The sequence below is a fragment of the Pinus tabuliformis genome, chromosome X, assembly GCF_031772625.1.
Source record: "Pinus tabuliformis cultivar Carrire ecotype Pingquan chromosome X, CPIR1, whole genome shotgun sequence".
Classification (NCBI taxonomy): domain Eukaryota; kingdom Viridiplantae; phylum Streptophyta; class Pinopsida; order Pinales; family Pinaceae; genus Pinus; species Pinus tabuliformis.
The window spans coordinates 674,460,291-674,479,376 of NC_142308.1; the positions used below are offsets into that span (position 1 = coordinate 674,460,291).

Genomic DNA, 19,086 nt, shown 5'->3' on the forward strand with positions numbered 1-19,086 from the left:
TGGGACCAGTGGTAGGAGTTGTACCATACTATGATGCTGACTTCGGGTCAGTTGAGACTGGTCTGGGATCAGTGGTACATACTCTGAGATTGACTTTGAGTCAGTGGAGGATGATATTGGTCTAGGACCATTGGAGTTGTACTCACTATGACGCTGACTTTGGGTTGGTTGAGACTGGTCTGGGACCAGTGGTACATACTCTGAGACTGACTTTGAGTCAGTATGATACATCCTCGATCATTTCTTCTTCTTCATAATTTGGACAAAAGCAGAGTAGAACAGAACAATGCAAGAGCAGAGCAGAACATAGCAAAACAATACAGATCAGTGCAGGGCAGAACAAGACAAAGCAGAACAGGCAGAATAGAGCAGAGCAGGGCAAGGGTCAGGCTGTACAGGGCAGTGCATTTGATGGATGAATAGTAACGACAGATAGACAGATTGCAGATGAAGTTCTCCATGGTTGAGAGGGAGTGTTAAAATTGGCAACCAGGGAAAAACTTCATGTGGGTCATCTTATTCATGGCTAATAATATTTTTATTAGATTCCTCTCGTTGAGAGGTGAAGGATTGATATAAAGATCATCCAATTCCGATAAGTATTCATGGAGATATGAATTTATTTTGATTATGGAATTATTATCAAGCCAACCTACAACTCATGTAGGCTCAGAAGCCCAACAATCGCATCTATTCACCCACCAATGTTGTGTATAAATATAAGAGGACTTTTCCTCATTTGGACTCACTCATCTCATCACATCTCTCTCTCTTTACTGCGCAGATATGAGTCTCTTCTCTACTGCGCTGAAATGGGTCTCTCTCTCTCACACATGTGAAGCCGGAAGCTGCAACTGCAGAAGTAAAGATTGACTTGCATGGCCTAGAATATCTCCTCATCTGAACTGCGTTGTAGGTTCATCTGAACCTCCTCTGGAAGCCGAAACTTTTGGTGGTGGAATTAAGTCAATCCGACTGTCGGTTTGTGAGATATGGTCTGCCCTAGTTTGATAATGAAGCTGCTAATGCCGATGCTACTGATCTAGGGTTTGCTACTGCTGATATGAATCAGATTTATTGTACTATTTCTCTCTGCTGAATTATTGAAGATAAAAGAAGATTTGATCAAAGGGTTTCCCCACACATTGTGGGGTTTGTCCCTGGCTAGCCGCCACATCTTGTGTCTCTTATCTTGGCTTGTTTTCTGTCGATCGTTTAATGTTCTATCTGCACTTTACTTTATGTACATGTGATTTCTAATCGGTGGAATATAATAAGAAAAATAAGTAAACTGTTATAAGCATAGAACATACCATAACTTAACAATCATACATAGGCAGATCTCTTACCTCTGTTGCCATGCAGCGCAATGACCTTGTCATCATGTTGCAGTTGAGATTGGTTACCTCATGTAACTGGTTTAGCCATCATTCTATTTCCTTGTTCAAATATGAGGTGTAGGAGCTTTTGCGCTCCCACAAGAGTCTACCATTCGATGTTGGATTTACCCAGTCTTGCTCCCACGTAGTTATCTTGTAGATACAATCTAGATCGTCGTTGCTGTCATAGTTGCACACTGGCTCTGTGTAGCGCGATCCTTCTGCAGGGTCTAAAGGTACCACTACACGCAGTGAATTTTTCTCAAAAATCATCTTGCACTTCTTTAGATTTATCACTCCATTCATATCAGTGGCCCAATCTATTCCTAGTAGCCTGGGATAGGGATTGCTATCATCAACAATCTCTATCACTTCAAAATCCGCATGTGCGTTCATACCTTCGATATCTACCATTATTCCCTACAATCTTCCCATATGTAGGATCTTTTGCTGGTTTTCCATTTGCAATTGAATAGGAGACCATTGCAACGCAGGCCTTCCCATGCACTCCCATGTCTGCGTTGGTAGGATGTTCGCATCCAATCCTAGGTCTAGAATTACTTGATCCATTTCATATTCCTCGATCTACATGGTCAATCTCATCTCCCTTCCTGTTCGCATTGTGTGCTTCTTGAGCTTCCGGACTACACACGGTTCTCCTGGCATTGTGCCAGCACATCTAGTGATGAGTTCTTGCAGTCCCTTCATAGGTTTGCTATCACACAGTAGCTTCATGCATGTCTCCAAAAATGTAGTGAGCATTGATGGGTCCATTTCCGGTTCCAGTTTGTATTTACTTCCTGAAGTGGAAGCATCCACGAATCTCTTCTTAGCTTCCATGAATATCTCCTTAGCACGCTCTAAATCAAATTTTGGTTCCTTTGTTGGAGCCTTGCGAAACCAGGAACTCTCTTCGAGCTGCTTTCCTTTGTCATCTCCTGTTGCAATACCACTTCGGAGTACGATATTTACATTTGACTCTTCCTCACGTGGCTCAGACCTCATCATTTGCAGGTTCTGAGTCGGGGGAGGTTGGAGCACTCCTTTATTGCGCAACCTCGCTATCAGCGTGGGACAATCCTCTGTCTCATGATCAAACTGGGTACAATATAAGCATGATGGTCTCGTCAGATTTGTACAATCGTGGGCATAATTCCCTGGCCCTCCGCAATTGTAACATATCAGTTGTCCGCAACCTCTTCTTGGTCCCATTCCACCTCGACTGCATCTGTGCCACTGAAATCCAGTGCGCGCCATCCCTGCATTTTGATCATGGGCCCATGTTTCAGTCTGAACCCTGTAGGTAGGAGTCCGATCCATCATCAGTTCATAACTTCTACAGGTACACTCATCATGGCCTACTGATGTGCAGAAATTATAGAACATTTGCTGGGAACTTTGCGTATACTTCTACAATAGATGGCAGTTATTTGTAGCATGCTTTCCTCCTATCTGACAAAGTGCGTACCATAATGTAGGTGCCGTGCTCAGTCCTGCTTGTGCCTCCGGTCTCAATGGCATTGGTCCTCTTCCGACCAGGTAGTTCGCGAATACCAGAAAATGGTCCTTGTTATGTCCCTGGCCTTTGCACTTTATGCACCATACCTCCTCGCACACTTCTGGGTGAGCCGTCCTGTCTTGTTTCAAACTCTACGTCTCAAGGCAGAAGTTTTTCAACTACGCGTGGATCTGTTGAACTCCCAGGTTAAGATCTTGTATTGGGGTCTCGTGTAGTCTCATTGCAATCTCCAAGGTCTTGGCCTGAGTGGATAGCTTCTGTTGTGACAGTGCATTCCTTATATGCGGCGTTAGCAATGCTACAAAGCATGTGTGGTGTTTTCCATCCATGAAGGTCATGTTGGCTTCGCGAATCATACACTTTAGTCTCTGATCCAGCTCCCAAGGGGTCTCGCCTAGAAGCATTGAGATTTCCTTAAATCCAATAATCGACTGTGTCTCTAATTTTGGCCTGCTAAATTCCTTATTTAACATAGCTTGGATATTTGCGATTCTTGCATTAGGATTGTCATTGGAATGCTTAATTTACCACGTTACTGTGTGATCCTGCAAAGTGCTGACCAGCATTGCTTTCTTTATATTGTCATCTGTGACTCACTGTGCTTCCCATACAACCTTTACCATGAACCAAGACTGGTCCAGATATTCGTTCCCTACTCCTTTGAACACCAGAAACTTTATCGCACTCACCATATTGAATTGTGGTAGTGGTGGAGGTGGTGTGGGTGAAGACGGGGGTGAAGATGGTGAAACTGGTGGTGGTGTAGGTGGGGGTGGTATGCACGGAACTCGCTGCTTTATCAGATTGATCACACTTCTTGGTGAATCCTTCGCGAGCTCTTCCTCACTTCCCCGCGGAGGCGAAATCAAGGGGCTAGATTCTAGTTCTACGCTACTTTCGTTTCTATAGATACTCCCACTCCGCGTAGCCCCAAACATCAATTTATTCGCATAACCCGCTTTTCACATAGTATCATTTTAATCCAAGTGTTCAAATATTTAATGTACTTACCCTGTGGTCCTTTGAGGTGTTATCACTTAAGAATTTTAATGCCAAAATTTCTCATACTAGCTTGATGGTAAAGATTCGGTGTTAGTCTAAGTTTGAGTTTTTGTTTGCCTTAGAGTCTGAGTCTTAGGAGTCCACTATGCATTCTCATTCACCACTGGTCTCATAATTCACACAATTTCCATGTGTCAGCTCTGTTCAAAGGTTATTATGTGCTACAAAGCTCTTTAGGTGATTTCGTAGTGCATAAGTCTGTCTAGGTGATTTCGTAGACCCGGTCTAGGTGATTTCGTGCTGATCCATAGAAAATCTCACCCAGCTGTCATATTTATCAGAATACTCATCATTAGGTCATTAGCTGTCTTGGTATGCACAGGTTGCAAGTTTCAAAAAGAAGCAAAGAAAAGAAATACATTTATGAACTCCAAAGTTTTATTATGAAAAGGTAGTCAACTTCCAGGAGGTCTCTAAAGCAACTGAAAGCCTATCTTGGGAAATGGTGAGAAAACATGCAAAAATGACTTTATACATGTCAAATTATGACACTGGCACCTCTGGTACCCAAAGGGAGTCTTCTCAACATCTGGTAAGATTCCTCGCTCATGGTTCTGACCCTGTTGGCCACTCAAGGTTCCACTCTCCACTCCATCGATCTCGTTTGAATGGAAAATGAGAGGTTATATATTAAAAATGGAGTAGAGACAACAATGTGGGGCCGTTGGCCTGTTAGTGGCTATGGCACATAGCATGGGGGCAATTTTGGTTCAAATCTCATCGCATACCATATGCAGGTTCAATTGTTTTTAAATGCGGAAATGTTTTGTTTAAACATGATTCGGTCAGTGGTCTCGGTAAATGTGGCTCAAACAGGGGTTGGTCGACCCTATCAGGGGTGGCCCACCCACCCTATTTAAATATATATATTATATAATGTTGTTGGAAAGGACCATTGGGGGGTGGTAGCCGACCTCCCCAAACTTATATCTTTTTTTATAGAACCATCTGTCAAAACTTTTCCACTGAATTTAAGTGTTATTAGGTAAATTAAGGAGGTGAAAAATTTTCCCTTTTTGGCCGTCTCTTTTCGTTGCCATCCCTTCTCCAATTTGTTGCCTCGTTAGTGACTGCTACTTGGCCAAGTTTGACTAGAAATTTGACCAACTATAACTTGAGCATACGAAATCAGATTTGAGTTTCGTTCACACTATTGGAATCAAGGAGATGAGCACTACGATCTGGTTCTATTTCCACTTCCATATGATAACTTTTATTTTTGAGCTATTTTCAAGGCCACTTCTATTTATGAATCCATCCAAATCATTCCTCCCCAGTAATGATCTTTTGAACAATCAAAATCTTTATCGTTCAATTAGAAAGTGAGGGAATTTCTCCCTCACTTTCTCCTTTTCCATCCATCGAACCTTACTTGGTAGCATTCCTTTGAAACCGATGTGAAGGTACTCCATGTCTCCCTGTCATGAAGTCCTGGTCTTCATGTCGAGAATGATGTCCTTCAGTAGCTTGTCCAAATATTCTGGTGAAAAATCATCCACTTTAGGAACTTGTCCAACCTCTCCAGTGTCCATCATCAAAGGAGGCTCATAAAGCTTCACATTTTCAACATTCTCCAATGAGTACATTTGCATGTATGCTAGTAAGTTGAGACAAAAAGAATTATCTCCAATCTTGTCCAATATGGTGAATGGGACCTATCAGATTGGTCACAACTTTTTTCCTTTCCCTTTCATTTTGTCGTTGCTAATGTGGAGCCACACTTTCTATCCAACCTAGAATTGGTGATCAACTCAATGCTTGTTATGCTAGGCTTTGTATTGAAATTGACGTTTATCCAACTACTCCTACACTGCCTCGTGAATAATTTGAATTTGCTGAATGAACTTCTGTGCTTTTTCCCTATCACCTTGCCCACTAGAATCTTCATCTATCCCAAAGACCATGTCTAATGGATCCTTTGGAAAATAGTGAAATCGTGTGTCAAATGGTGAAATCTGAGTGGATGAATGCACTCCTTGGTTTTATGCATGTTGTACATAAGGAAGTTGCTCATCCCACAACTTGGGATGCTTGCCACAATAGCCTCAGAGTAATTGTATCACTATACGATTGATAACCTCTATTTGTTCATTGATCTGCGGATGAAATGTGGTGCTCCTCTTCAACTTGGTGTCCATAATTCTCCACAAACTCGTCCAAAAATCTCCAAGAAAGAGAGAGTCTTGATCAGACACAATGGATGTGGGAAGCCCAAAGTGGACCCATACAAATTGGAAGAAGAGATGAGTAGTATGCTCTACAGTGACCTTCTTTTTAGAACGATTTAATACAAATTTTTTTTCTAAATTGGTCCAAAACCACATACAAATAGTCATGACCTCTCCTAGACAAAGGCAAACCACCTAAAAAATCCATTGACACACTTTCCCATGGACAACTCGGAACAGGGAGTGGTGTGTAGAGCCCCAATTTTCTATTAGTGGGCTTGCTAATTGAACACAACACACATCCCTTTACATATCGAGTCACAACATTTTTCATGTGAGGCCAATAACACAACCTCTACAAATGACACAAATTTTTCCCTACACCAAAATGACCTGACACAAGAGAGGTATGTGCCTCTCTGATTACATGTATTCGTTCATTGGTGGGGATACAAAGTTTGCCAAGGTGATACAACAACTTTCCCTACAAATGGTAATTATCCACCTGCGATCCATGAGTCATCTTTGCATAAATATCCTTAAAATCATCATCATCAACATATTGTTTAGCATAACTTTCAAAATATAAAGAGGCATTTTGCAAAACTATAGATGCAGAAATAGGAGGGTGAGAAAGCATATCTTCCACTTTATTGTTGGTTCCCTTCTTGTATTTTATTACCAAGTGAAACTACTGGAGGAATCCCATCCATCTAAAATGACGTGCATGTTGAAGCTTGGTCTGCGACTGGAGGTACTGCAAGGGATGGTGATCTATGTGAATGATGGTCTCCTTGCCGATCAAATAGTGCTTCCACTTCTTCACGCTTTGAACCAAGGCATACAACTCCTTGTTGTATGTGGGGTATTTCACAACAACGTGGGAGAATATTTCTAAATGGTAACATACATGTTTTCTCTACTACATCAATACTACTCCCATGGCATATCCATTGACATCTGTCTCATTTTTAAAAGGCTAGTGGAGGTTAGGTAAGGCCAAAACTTATGTGGTGTTAATCTTCTCTTTTGGTGTGTCAAAGGATTTATGCTGCTTTCCTCCCCACTGAAAGGTTTGCTTCACACTCATCAATGCATGTAAGGGAGATGCAATGACAGAGAAGTTGGCAATGAACCTTCTGCAGTATTGTACTTCACCCAAGAAGTTACAAACCTGTGTAACATTGGTGGGTTTAGGCCACTTTATAGTCACATCAATTTTATAAGGATTTATTTTCAATTGTCCACCACCGACAATGTGACCCAAGTAAACCAAAGAGGTCTTACCAAATTCACACTTAGAAATTTTTATATACAATTTTTCTTTTTGAAAAACATCAAGAACCTTTTTAACATGACTCACATGATCATCCCATGTCCTACTGTAAACAAGAATGTCATCAAGATACATAAGTAAAACATCATCAAGAAAAGGTATGAAAATATCATTATCACCCTGACGAATGTGGATGGAGCATTGCATAGTCCAAATGGCATCCCTAGTCATTCAAACAACCCCTGTTTCATTTTGAATGTAGTCTTCATACATCATGCTTTGCAATCCTAACCTGATGATAGCCACTACGCTAGTCCAATTTTGTGAAATAGATAACATTTTTCAATTGATCTAACAAATCACCAATGCGAGGGAGAGGGTACTGATTCTTCATTTTTATTTAGTTGAGTGCTCTATAAGCCACGTACAACCTCCATGTGCCATCCTTTTTCGGCACCAACACGATAGGTGAACCACATGGAGAAGAACTTGGCCTTATGAACCCTTGGTTCAACAGTTCCTGTAACTGCTTCTTTATATCCTCCATCTCAATGGATGACAACCTATAATACCAATGTTGGGTAAAGGAGCATCCTGCCACAAGTGAATCTCATATTGGATCTCACGCGTTGGAGGCAACCCACTTGGTTCTTGAAAAATCCCATCATAGTTAGAAACAATTTTCATATAACTCATTTTTATGAGTGGGGTCACAACTTTGGAAAGCTTTATATGTCTTGGCATATTTTTCTCTCACAACCATGAACATGCACCCTTTTCTTGAATTAATCAATCTCTTCATCTGACTCGCACTTACAAGGCTGGCACTAATTTTGGCACGATGAGCTTTGACAATGTATTCCACCTCATCTCTCGTGAGATGATACTTGTTTTCATGGCAAAACAAAACTACTTTCCTATTGGCTTATGGGGGAATGACTCAGGTTCAACGTTAGTTAGCCAAATAGATCCCTTTACACTAATGGCCCTTTTGGCATCAGCCCACAGAGCGCAGACTGAAGTCTCACCCGAAGTAGTATGGGGAAATGTTGGAACCAAGTTTCCACACCCTTGAGATGGATGTGATGTTGCTTATCAATTTGTTCTACCCTTTAGTACCTTCACGAAATGTTACAATCGGGTTCCGCATAGCCCTAACTTGGGGTTGATATGCTTTCACGCTGCTAGGGCAGTGAACTGTGATATTTCCAAAACTATGCTAAGTATCTTACTTATCTTATTAATAGATCTTTGTTAGCTTCACATAAACAAATGCTATTACTTGCGTTCACTTAATCAATATAGTTATACACATTCGCGCATCATAAAAGCATTAAAGGTGAAATTCATACCCAATATAATAGATGCATAAACAGGAAATAAAGACACAAAAATTATATAATACTTCTCTTTATTGATAATTCCAGACTATTACAGATTCAACTCGCCCTGCGCACTCACCTGCAGGGGTCTGCGCACTCAGCTACGAACTTCTAGGCCTCTGTGCACTCAGCTGCAGAGCCTCTATTTATGCTATGACCCAAAATTTAGACTTCTACTTGTTACACAACATTTTTTCACCGACCCGACATCCCTTGATCCCATATAGAGTCGGTCCCTGAATGGAATCTGCTCTATGTTATACATAAAATATGTGTCCACATATTCCATATCACTCAAGAAGATTAACCATGCTCATTAATCCTGAAGTTGACCCTTTTTACCTATGTTTCAAGATCGTCGCAGGACATCAGTATCCTGTCTGCGATGATGGACCAGAGTGAATAAGAACCTCGTGACATCGTTGCAAGAGTACATCTGTTCTCAGTGACAGTCAGATTTTAAGGATCATCGCAGGTCATCAGTATGCTGCCTGTGACGATAGCCCAGAATGCACTAACACCTTGTGACATCGTCTCTGAGTCTCAGTGTTTGACCTGCGACGACCCAGATATGGCGAATTAGTTCAAACAGAATACTTCTGGGTGGTTTTGGAGCTAGTTGTTGGGTCAAAGAAGTTCGCCTCTCCTCATTTGAGATGGTGGTTCCGCCTTTTGAGTAACCTCCCTTGAAGATAAGCTTCCTCTCCCCTCATTTATGGATGCTCCTCTTATAAAATAATCCTCCATGACTATGATCAGCTAGTTCTTTGGAGTGCTAGTTGAGTTTTGGTGTGCTAATTCTTAGCTTGTTGGATTGATAGCTTACAGTTTGGATTGCCTTTCATGTTGTGGATTGAGAGTGTAAAATGGTTTTTTAAGAAGGAAGCCTTATTGTGATTGCCTTAGTTTCATACTTGTGCTTTTGGGTGAGAGAGAGTCATTAGTCTTTTTGGGATACCTTTGAGAGTGAATGCCTATGGAGACATACTGATTGGACCCTTCAAGGAAGCTTGCGACGTCAAGGCGTGGTTTTAACCTTTAGTTTTGTTTACATTAATACAATCAATGGTTATTTCCTATATCATGTATGAAATGTGTGTTGGTAGCTTATGGTTCCTTGACTCTATAAGTAGATAGTTCGTTCTTGTGCTCTATTATGTGTATTGTCGTTTTCCTATGTTGTTTTAGGTGAATCGTTCATTAAGGAGAAGATAGAGATAGTTGAAGCAATGTGACGAAGACTTCATCAAACATCGGTATAAGGTAGGCCTCTTCAACATTAACTATTTAAGGAATTAGCTATTGTCTTTGTCTTGCTATGACTAGACCCACTCTAGGGCTAGAAGGGTTGTCTGTGTCTCTAGAGGGAACTTACCTGCATCACAAGGAAGTAGACAATAACGAGCAAATCAACTCAGCAAAGTCCAGTGACTTTTTAGACTTGGGAGTAGTAAACTCCAAATTGAACTCTTGAAGGATAACAATCCATTTCGATTACTTCCCCCCAGCAATTAGCGTGACAAAATGTATGTCATCCGGTTGCAATCTGAAATCACGGTCGTTGTACGCAACAAATATAATGACGAAAGCATTGGAAAGCTTGGATAGCTTCCAAGGCGAGCTTCTCGACATAAGCATAACGAGTCTCAGTGTCGAGAAGGTTATGACGAAGATAGTAGATAACGTGCTTGGAACCATCGTTGTGGTCTTGAACCAAAACCATACCAATAGTACTATCAGCAGCAGCTAGATAAAGCGAATAGTCATGATGATAGTCGGGTGGATGCAACAAAGGAGCATAAACAAGAAGTGTCTTGAGTTACTCGTATGACCTTTCGGCGATGTCATCCCAAATAAATGGAGTGTCGTTCTTAAGGAGACACATGTAACCTTTAGCAATCTCGGCGTAGTTAGGGATAAAATGACATAGGAAATTGGCTTTTCCCTGCAAACTCTGCAACTGATGCAAAGAAGCAGGAGGTTGGAGATTCAATATAGCTTCGACCTTGAGGGGATCGAGATGAATGCCTTGTTTAGAAATGACAAACCCAAGGAGTTTTCCAGATTTGATGCAGAAGACACACTTATGCAGATTAAGACGAATACGGTAATGTCTACAACGAAGAAAAATCTAGCAGAGGTGGTTCGGATGGTCAGAAAGTTTAGCTGAATGAGCTAGAAGATCATCCAGATATGGTTGAACAATGTGACAGATGTCATGAAAAGCATAGGACATTGCTCGTTGGAAAGTGGCACTGACATTTTTTAGGCCGAAAGGGAGCTTTTTGTAAGAAAAAGTACCCCACGGGTAGATGAAGGCAGTTTTGTGTTGATCGGTAGGTGAAATATTGATCTGGTTGTAACCAGAAAAGCCATCCATAAAAGAGAATATCTCACTCCCATCACAAGCATCGATAAGCTAGTCAATAAAGGGAGTAGGATAGTTATCCTTCAAACACATGCGATTGATGTCACGATAATCAACACAAACCCTAATAGTGCCTTGCTTTTTTGTCACAGGGACAATGTTAGATACCGAGTCTGTTAGTGTGATAGGATAAATAAACCCTGCCTTGAGAAGTTTTTCAACTTCCCCTTTGAAAAGCTTCTCTCGGGTGCACGGGGTGTAAATGTTATCGAATTGGCTTTGCACTAGGGTACGTAGGGATCTTGTGTACCACAATACTTGGATCAATAATGGGCATTTCTTCATATGGCCATGGGAACACGTCACAGAACTCATGGAAAAGGTCGGTGTAAATATGGATCTCCTGTGGAGAACGTGTAACTCCAATGTGAATATTTTCAACAATCCCTGGTTTAATAGAGATGTCGATGGGCATGGTTTGTGTAATGTTCCCCATATTTCCTTCAGAGAAAACCTCATGAGTCAGGATAGGCATCTGAAGTGGCTGAGAAGGAATACAAGAACCAGACTTAGTTAGATAGGCAGTCATGACCCATGGCTTGGGAGAAACGAGGAACGATGTTAATGATCGAACCAGGGAGGATCCTCAAAAGACATAGTCTCAAGAATTGCTTCATCAGAAGGAAATGTCTCTTGTAATGGATCCAAGAAAAAACATCTCCAAGCCAAGAGGATTACACATACGAGTCGAGAGATCTGATCAAAGGAGCAGAGTCGGATGATGAAACTAAAGTTGAAATGATTTCATCATAGTTGAGCTTGGCAGGGCTCAATGGCATAACCTCACCCCATGAATCTACTGGATCGATGGGGGGAATCACCGAAGGATAAAAATGGATAAAAATCATATGAATAGAGGCAACATTGGGAGGTGGGAGTGAAAAAACACCCATAAGGGTAGGATCTTTAAAGAAACCAACACCCACACTCTCCTAGGGAATACTGGTATGCTCCACAAACGACACATTGCCATCCGAGGAAGAGGAAACGAAGAAATACAACTGGTCGACCGTGAAGATTTTACCTTGACGAGGAAAATAGAGTACAGGAAATAACGACAAAGCTACAACATGCATAACATATGTCCAACTGCGCCCCAACAAAAGGTTGTAAGTCAAATTAGTGTCAACAACTTTGTCGACTTCAATAGTCTTCCCTTCCAGGGTGATAGGCAAGCGCAGGAGAATACCAAATGGACGAGAATCTCTTCCATCAAAGGCTTCCAAAGTATTAGGAGATTGACTCAAAGACGGGAAGCTGATGGCCTTCCAACAAGCAACAGATGTGATGCAAGTGGATGCGCCCTCATCAATAACAGTATGATGAATATTCTTCGAGTTAATGATGACTTGAATGAGAAAAGTGATTTGATGAGGCAATCTCAGCACATGGTTCTCAAGATCGAATGTAATTAATTCCGAATCAGCTGAGTCAATGCCACCAATGGTTGATAGCAGAGACTTCCTTTGGGGGGGACAACTCAAGATAACTTCCAAAGTGGACATAGCCGAAGGAGCTTGGGCTAAGTCTTCAACAATACTATAGTGCTATGTGGCATGAGCATTGGGGCTATAAGAATATTTCTGGACGACTCCCTTAGCAGGAGGTCGAATGACAGAATCAGTGCTGGGCTATTCAATATGAAGAGGGCCAGAATTGGACGAACGAATGTTCGAGGGGACTTTAGGTTCCTTGCTGGCAGACGAAGGATATTCTTTTGCTCGAGTACTCACATGAATAGGGATAGTCCCAGCCATAAAAACTTGGGAGCCAAAAGTGGAAGAGGACTGAGGTTGATCGACCACCATTTGAGTTTGTTGAGAGGGAAAAGGCTCTTTAAGTACAATAGGAGTTCTTGGAGTCCCCTTAAGAAAACGACTAACTTCAGACTGTCGAGGACAGTCCTTAGTGTAGTGATCCTCATCACAGATAAGACAAGGATACTTAGGTTTGCGTTTAGCACCATCATCGACCGGAGGCTTAGGAGGGTCCTGCTTCGGTGGATCAGCCTTATTTTTACCCTTCCCCTTCTTCTTACCTTTCAAAGCTTTATCTGCCATGGTGGACTGGACGACATTGACTTTGGAGGTTTTACCAGTATTAGATGTGGACTGAGAAGAATTTTCACTAGGAGCGGTAGGTTTTTGCTATGCAGGGGTCGTGGAAGACTTTCGGGAAGATGAAGCAACGAAACCGATAACACTGTCAATGAAAGGTGTTGACAGAGCTTTAGAAGTTCCAAGTCGCGGAGCATCAATAAAGACATCATAAAGTGTGCTAGACTAAGAATAATCCAAATCAAGATACTAAGCACGTGCGATAGCTTGATCTTTTGTAACACATGCCCCCATAGCAATATCTCGGGCTATCAGACAGACAAAAGATGTAGTAAACCAGTCAGTCAGAAGTTGATCAGGGATCCAGAACTTAATCAAATGGCACCACCTTCTCCATTCATGAATATGATCGGAGATGTGAGTAGTCATGTCCTATTTCAGAGAAGTAAGGAGATGTGTTCCTGTTTCATAACGAATTGGTAACTGAAAATGGGTAAGAAATTCCATCGCAAGCGAATTTAAGTCTTGGAAAGTTCCATGGGTGAGTTCAATATACCATTTCACAGTAGAACCAATGAGAGTCCTTTGAAAAAGACGGAGGTGGATAGAATCATCAAGCCATGAGTTAGATGAGCAACAGAGGTGATAAGTCATGACATGCTCTTGGGGGTCCTCTCCAGATTTACCATCAAATTTAGGACAATCACCAAGAATTTTGGTCGGAACTGGTGGCCAATATGGATTATGAAGGATTGGATTGTTCATTAGCTTAGACACATCGGGCAGTTCCAAGGTTGCCAGAAAAGGTAATTGAGGATTAAAGGACATCATAGGCCTCCGATAAGGGCTAGCATTAGGGTTCAAACCAGAGCATTCTTGCCCCCATGGATTTTCTCCATAAGGGTTATAGTTAGGTGGGCTAATGCCATAACCTGGTTGTTGTCCCAGATTTTGACCACCAGCAAACTATTGGTTACCAACTTAACAAACATGGGTAGCATATGGCTGTTGAAAATTTTGATAAGGATTAACTTGTGGTTGCTGATAATTTTGATACAGAGCACCCTGAGGTTGCCCTTGGGGTTGCTGAAGTACTTGGAGACCGTATTGCGGCTGAGATCCAAACTGTACCTAAGGCACAGCCTCTGCATTTGATAAACAAGTTGGATTTGAAATCCAACTTGAGTTTGGAGACCGGATTGAGTTTGGACTCCAACCTGAGTCTGGAAACTGGGTGGGGCTTGAGAAACAGCTAGCGTCTGAACGCCCAGTTGTTTGAGAGGTGGATTGATTTGACCAAACTAATATCCTTTTTGAAACTGGGGTTGATGCAACTGGCCAGAAGGCTAGCCTTGTTGGTATTGAGGTTGATCCAACTGGCTAGAAGGTTGGCCTTGTTGGTACTGAGGTTGACCTATTTGTCCATAAGGTTGAGATTACTAGGTGATAGGATGACCTTGCTGAAGCTGAGGCTAGCCCATTTGACGAGAGGGTTAACCTGATTGGACAACAGGTTAGCCTTGTTGGATCTGAGGATGTCCTGCTTGACCAGAGGGTTGACCTTGTTGGGCAACGGGTTGGCCTGGTTGAAAAAGAGGTTGACCTAGCTGCCCAGAAGGTTTCCTGAAATAAACAAAAGAGGCACCTATGGCAGCCAAAGGTTGTCCCTGAAAGGGTTGTCCTTGTAGGGCTGAAGGTTGTCCTTGTAATGGTTTCCATTGTAAACTGAAAGGCTGCCCTTGTAAAGGTTGGCCTTGCGGGCGATGATAAGTGGTGCAATTCTAGGTAAATGAGAGCAGAATGGAAACTTTGACTGTGGGCTTCGGAGGGAGGGCCCATCGAGGATCATAATAGTGCAACGGGTTATGCAGATAAGAAGGTGGTTGGGAGCCTAGAGGGTTATGATTTGGGTTTTGAAGAGCAAACATGTATTACTCATATAACCACCCTGTCGGAATGGAACCGGAAGAAAGTGGTATATTACCTATAGGGTGAATAACTACGAAAGCCAAGGATGAAGGACCACTGTTAGCGGGCCCAAAAGAGGGCCCGACAATAGTAGTAACCACCGAGGATGCAGTAACTGCACTAATGGAAGGAGATGTAGAAGCCACAAAAATAGTGGGCATTGACAGAACAGACGTGACTGATATGACCTGAGTTTGAGGTGTGGAAGTTGAAGCCATGAAAGGCCCTAAAGTCAGGGTTACAGTACGAGACCACAAAGAACTCCGATTTAGAGATGTGGAAATCATGATGTCAGACAAGGCACGATAGCGCAATGGTGATGACATGCCAAGAGGAGTACTAAAAGGGAAACCTTCCAGGGGAAAAGGAAGTTCTTTGCTTGACACAAGGTTCTCTTCACTGCTAAACGGGACTCATCTCATCAATGTCAGGAGGAGCCATTGCAACCGAAACACCAGGAGGAGTAGATGGGAGGTTGTCATCTAAATACTCACAGAGAGGAGTCCAATTGATATAAAAAAATTCCTCTCCCAGAGTTCGAGAGTCAAGAGGCTGAACACTTGGGACAATGCGAAGGGTACCACAAACAATCGATACCTTAGAAAAGATAGGAGATGCAGAGTCTTTGTCACTTGGTAAAGAGGACGAGATCAGTGAGACTACCAAGATGGTTTAGCTCAAAAGGTCTAAGAGAAAATCAATAAGGTTGCAAAAAATCTATCAAGATGCGATCAGAATGCGGCCAATATTAGTAGGTAAAATGTTATCATGGAAAAATAAGTTTTATGACGCTGGAATGAAACTTTTCCTTTTCATGTTTAAAGAGTCGAGAAAGGAGGCTAAAAGATGACTCTAGTCGCCTTCGAAGTTTAATGAGCCTAAAAGGACAAGTGCTCAGATGATCCTTTTACTTTTAAAGAGTAAAAAAGGAACAAAAGTGACTATTCTGGAATTCTAGGCAAGTGGTTTACCAGACAAATTGTAAAACTGCATATACACCTTGGTAATAAAATGAAAGAGAAATGACAAAGGACTTTTCGTACGACAGTCAATCTTCCTGAATGTTACGTTCGGTGCATTACGACTCGTAAGGCAGTAGACTCGGCTTCCTATGGATAATAGGATGATAACCTAGTGGGGTCTCCCAATATATACGTGACAGTATGGGGAGCACAAATCTGTACTAGCATCTATTGTATCACAAAAGGAGGAATCACCCAACCTTAGTGAGAACAATAGGAACTAGGTTTAACGATGCCGGAACACGTCTCTAGCCTAGACCTCTAAATATGTGAGCATTAGGTTCCAATGCATTTTTAAGTTCATTCAATAGATTTTAACAGTTAATCTTGAATTAAGTCTCGATTTCAAGGCCTTATTGAATGTATCTTTAACACTCCTAGAATGCAACTAGATGAGAAAAAAACCATTCCTTTCGATGAACGACTACCTAAATGAGGGTAAGGAGTTCATTTCCAAACAAGAAAATGCAAGAACAACAGTGCAAGCAAGTAATCCAATCTATAGGCAATACAATGCAACGATTTCCATTTATCTCACAAATACTATGATGAAAAATGAAAGATTCAAATTCCGCTTTTCAATTCATAATCATAAAGAATCTACTAATGAAAACATGCTTTCATTTTCGTATACTATATGAGTGCAATTGTTTTTGATTTTTTGGAATAAATAACAAACAAGCTAGTGAACAACTTGACTGATCAAAACGAAAATGTAATCTATGCTTCAATAGTTAATGGAAATCAAATCAACACAACAAGCTAGTTTGTTGACCAATTACTATGAATCAACCAAGAAGATGGGAAAGTAGCAGGAAAACAGCTTCAAACAAATCAACAAGAATGTTGTGGATGTAGTGCAGAATATTGGAAGGACAAGCAACCTAAAACAAGTGAATTCTTGACGAAACCCTAAAAGACTTAGGTCATACAGCCCAAAAAACCAAAACTCATACAAACGGAACTAAGAAGGATATGCCTTAGAAAACATAGTAAAAAAAAGCTTAATAAAATGTAAGAGACAGAAAAGGACAAGCTACACTGGCCTATCTAGGAGGCAGGGCTATAAAAAGCAACCCTACAGGAATCATCCTAGGGGTAAGACTGACAACATGAGATGATCGCCTAAACGTCGCAGGCACTACATAAGCAGCTGAGCGACATCGTCGCAAGGGTACACCTGTTCTCAGCGACAGTTTGATTTCAGGAATCGTCGCAGCTGTATGGCGGGATATATGTGACGTACAACTTGGGTAAAGAGGACAGGAGCAATTCATCATAGCTGTTAGGAATCAAACAACGATGATCTCAACAGAGAAGGAAAACAAGGCAAAAACAGCTGAAAGACACTAGGCTTATCACTCAGACAGTGAGGTGGACTACCAGATCTACTCAAGTGATCCAAAACACTGATGGTTCAGTCCCAAACAAAGAGACACTATGTAATTTAATTAAAAAAAAATCAAGATCCAAAGCAAGAGACAACACACAAAAGGACTACCCAGTGGAGTCACCAACTTGTGATGCAGGTAAGTTCCCCCCGCAGACAGAGACAACCCCTCTAGCCCTAGAGTGGGTCTAGTCACAACAAGACAAAGACAATAGCTAATTCCTTATATAGTTATTGTTGAAGATGCCTACCTTATACTAGTGTTTGATGAAGTCTTCTTCATGTCGCTTCAGCTATCGCTATCTTCTCCTTAATGAATGATTCACCTGAAACAACATAGGAAAACGACAATACACATAATAGAGCACAACAATGAACTATCTACTTATAGAGTCAAGGAACCATAAGCTACCAACATACATTTCATACATGATATAGGAAATAACAATTGATTGTATTAATGTAAACAAAAGTAAATCTTACAACCATGCCTTGACATTGCAAGCTTCCTTGAAGGGTTCAATTAGTATGTCTCCATAAGCATTCACTCTCAAAGGTCTCCCAGAAATACTGATGACTCTCTCTCACCCAAAAGCACAAGTATGAAACTAAGGTAATCACAATAAGGCTTCCTTCTTACAAAACCATTTTACACTCTCAATCCACAACATGAAAGGCAATCCAAACTGTAAGCTATCAATCCAACAAGCGAAGAATTAGCACACAAAATCTCAACTAGCACTCCAAAGAAATAGCTGATCATAGTCATGGAGGGTGCTTTTATAAGAGGAGGAGCCTCCATAAATGAGGGGAGAGGAAGCTTATCTTCAAGGGAGGTTACTCAAAAGGCGGAACCACCATATCAAATGAGGAGAGGAAAACTTCTTTGACCCAACGACTGGCTCCAGAACCACCAAGAAGTATTATGTTTGAATTAATTCACCATATCTGGGTCGTCGCAGGTCAAACACTGAGACTCAGAGACGACATTGCAAGGCATTATTTCATTCTGGGCTATCGTCATAGGCAGGATACTGATGACCTGCGACGATCCCTAAAATCCAACCGTCATTGAGAACAAATATACTCTTGCGACAATGTCGCAAGGTTCTCGTTCACTCTAATCCATCATCGAAGATAGGATACTGATGTCCTGCGACAATCATGAAACATAGGTAAAAAGGGTCAACTTTAGGATTAATGACCATGGTTAATCTTCTTGAGTGATATGGAAGATGTGGAAACATATTTTATGTATGACACGGAGCAGATGCCATTCAGGGACCAACTCTATCTGGGATCAGGGGATGTGGGGTAGGTGACAAAATATTGTGTAACACTACTCAAAGTTATCTCTCGTACATCATATTATTCTTCATGTTGTGTCTTGCTTGCCTTAAATACTTAGAACTTAGCTCTATTTACACAATCCCAT

At 41.4% G+C, this 19,086-nt stretch overlaps 1 pseudogene; it reads left to right on the forward strand.

Moving 5' to 3' along the window:
• Positions 1–14,527, forward strand: part of LOC149141782 (putative E3 ubiquitin-protein ligase ARI1) — a 66,758-nt pseudogene extending 52,231 nt beyond the window's left edge.
• The last annotated feature ends 4,559 nt before the right edge of the window (positions 14,528–19,086 follow it).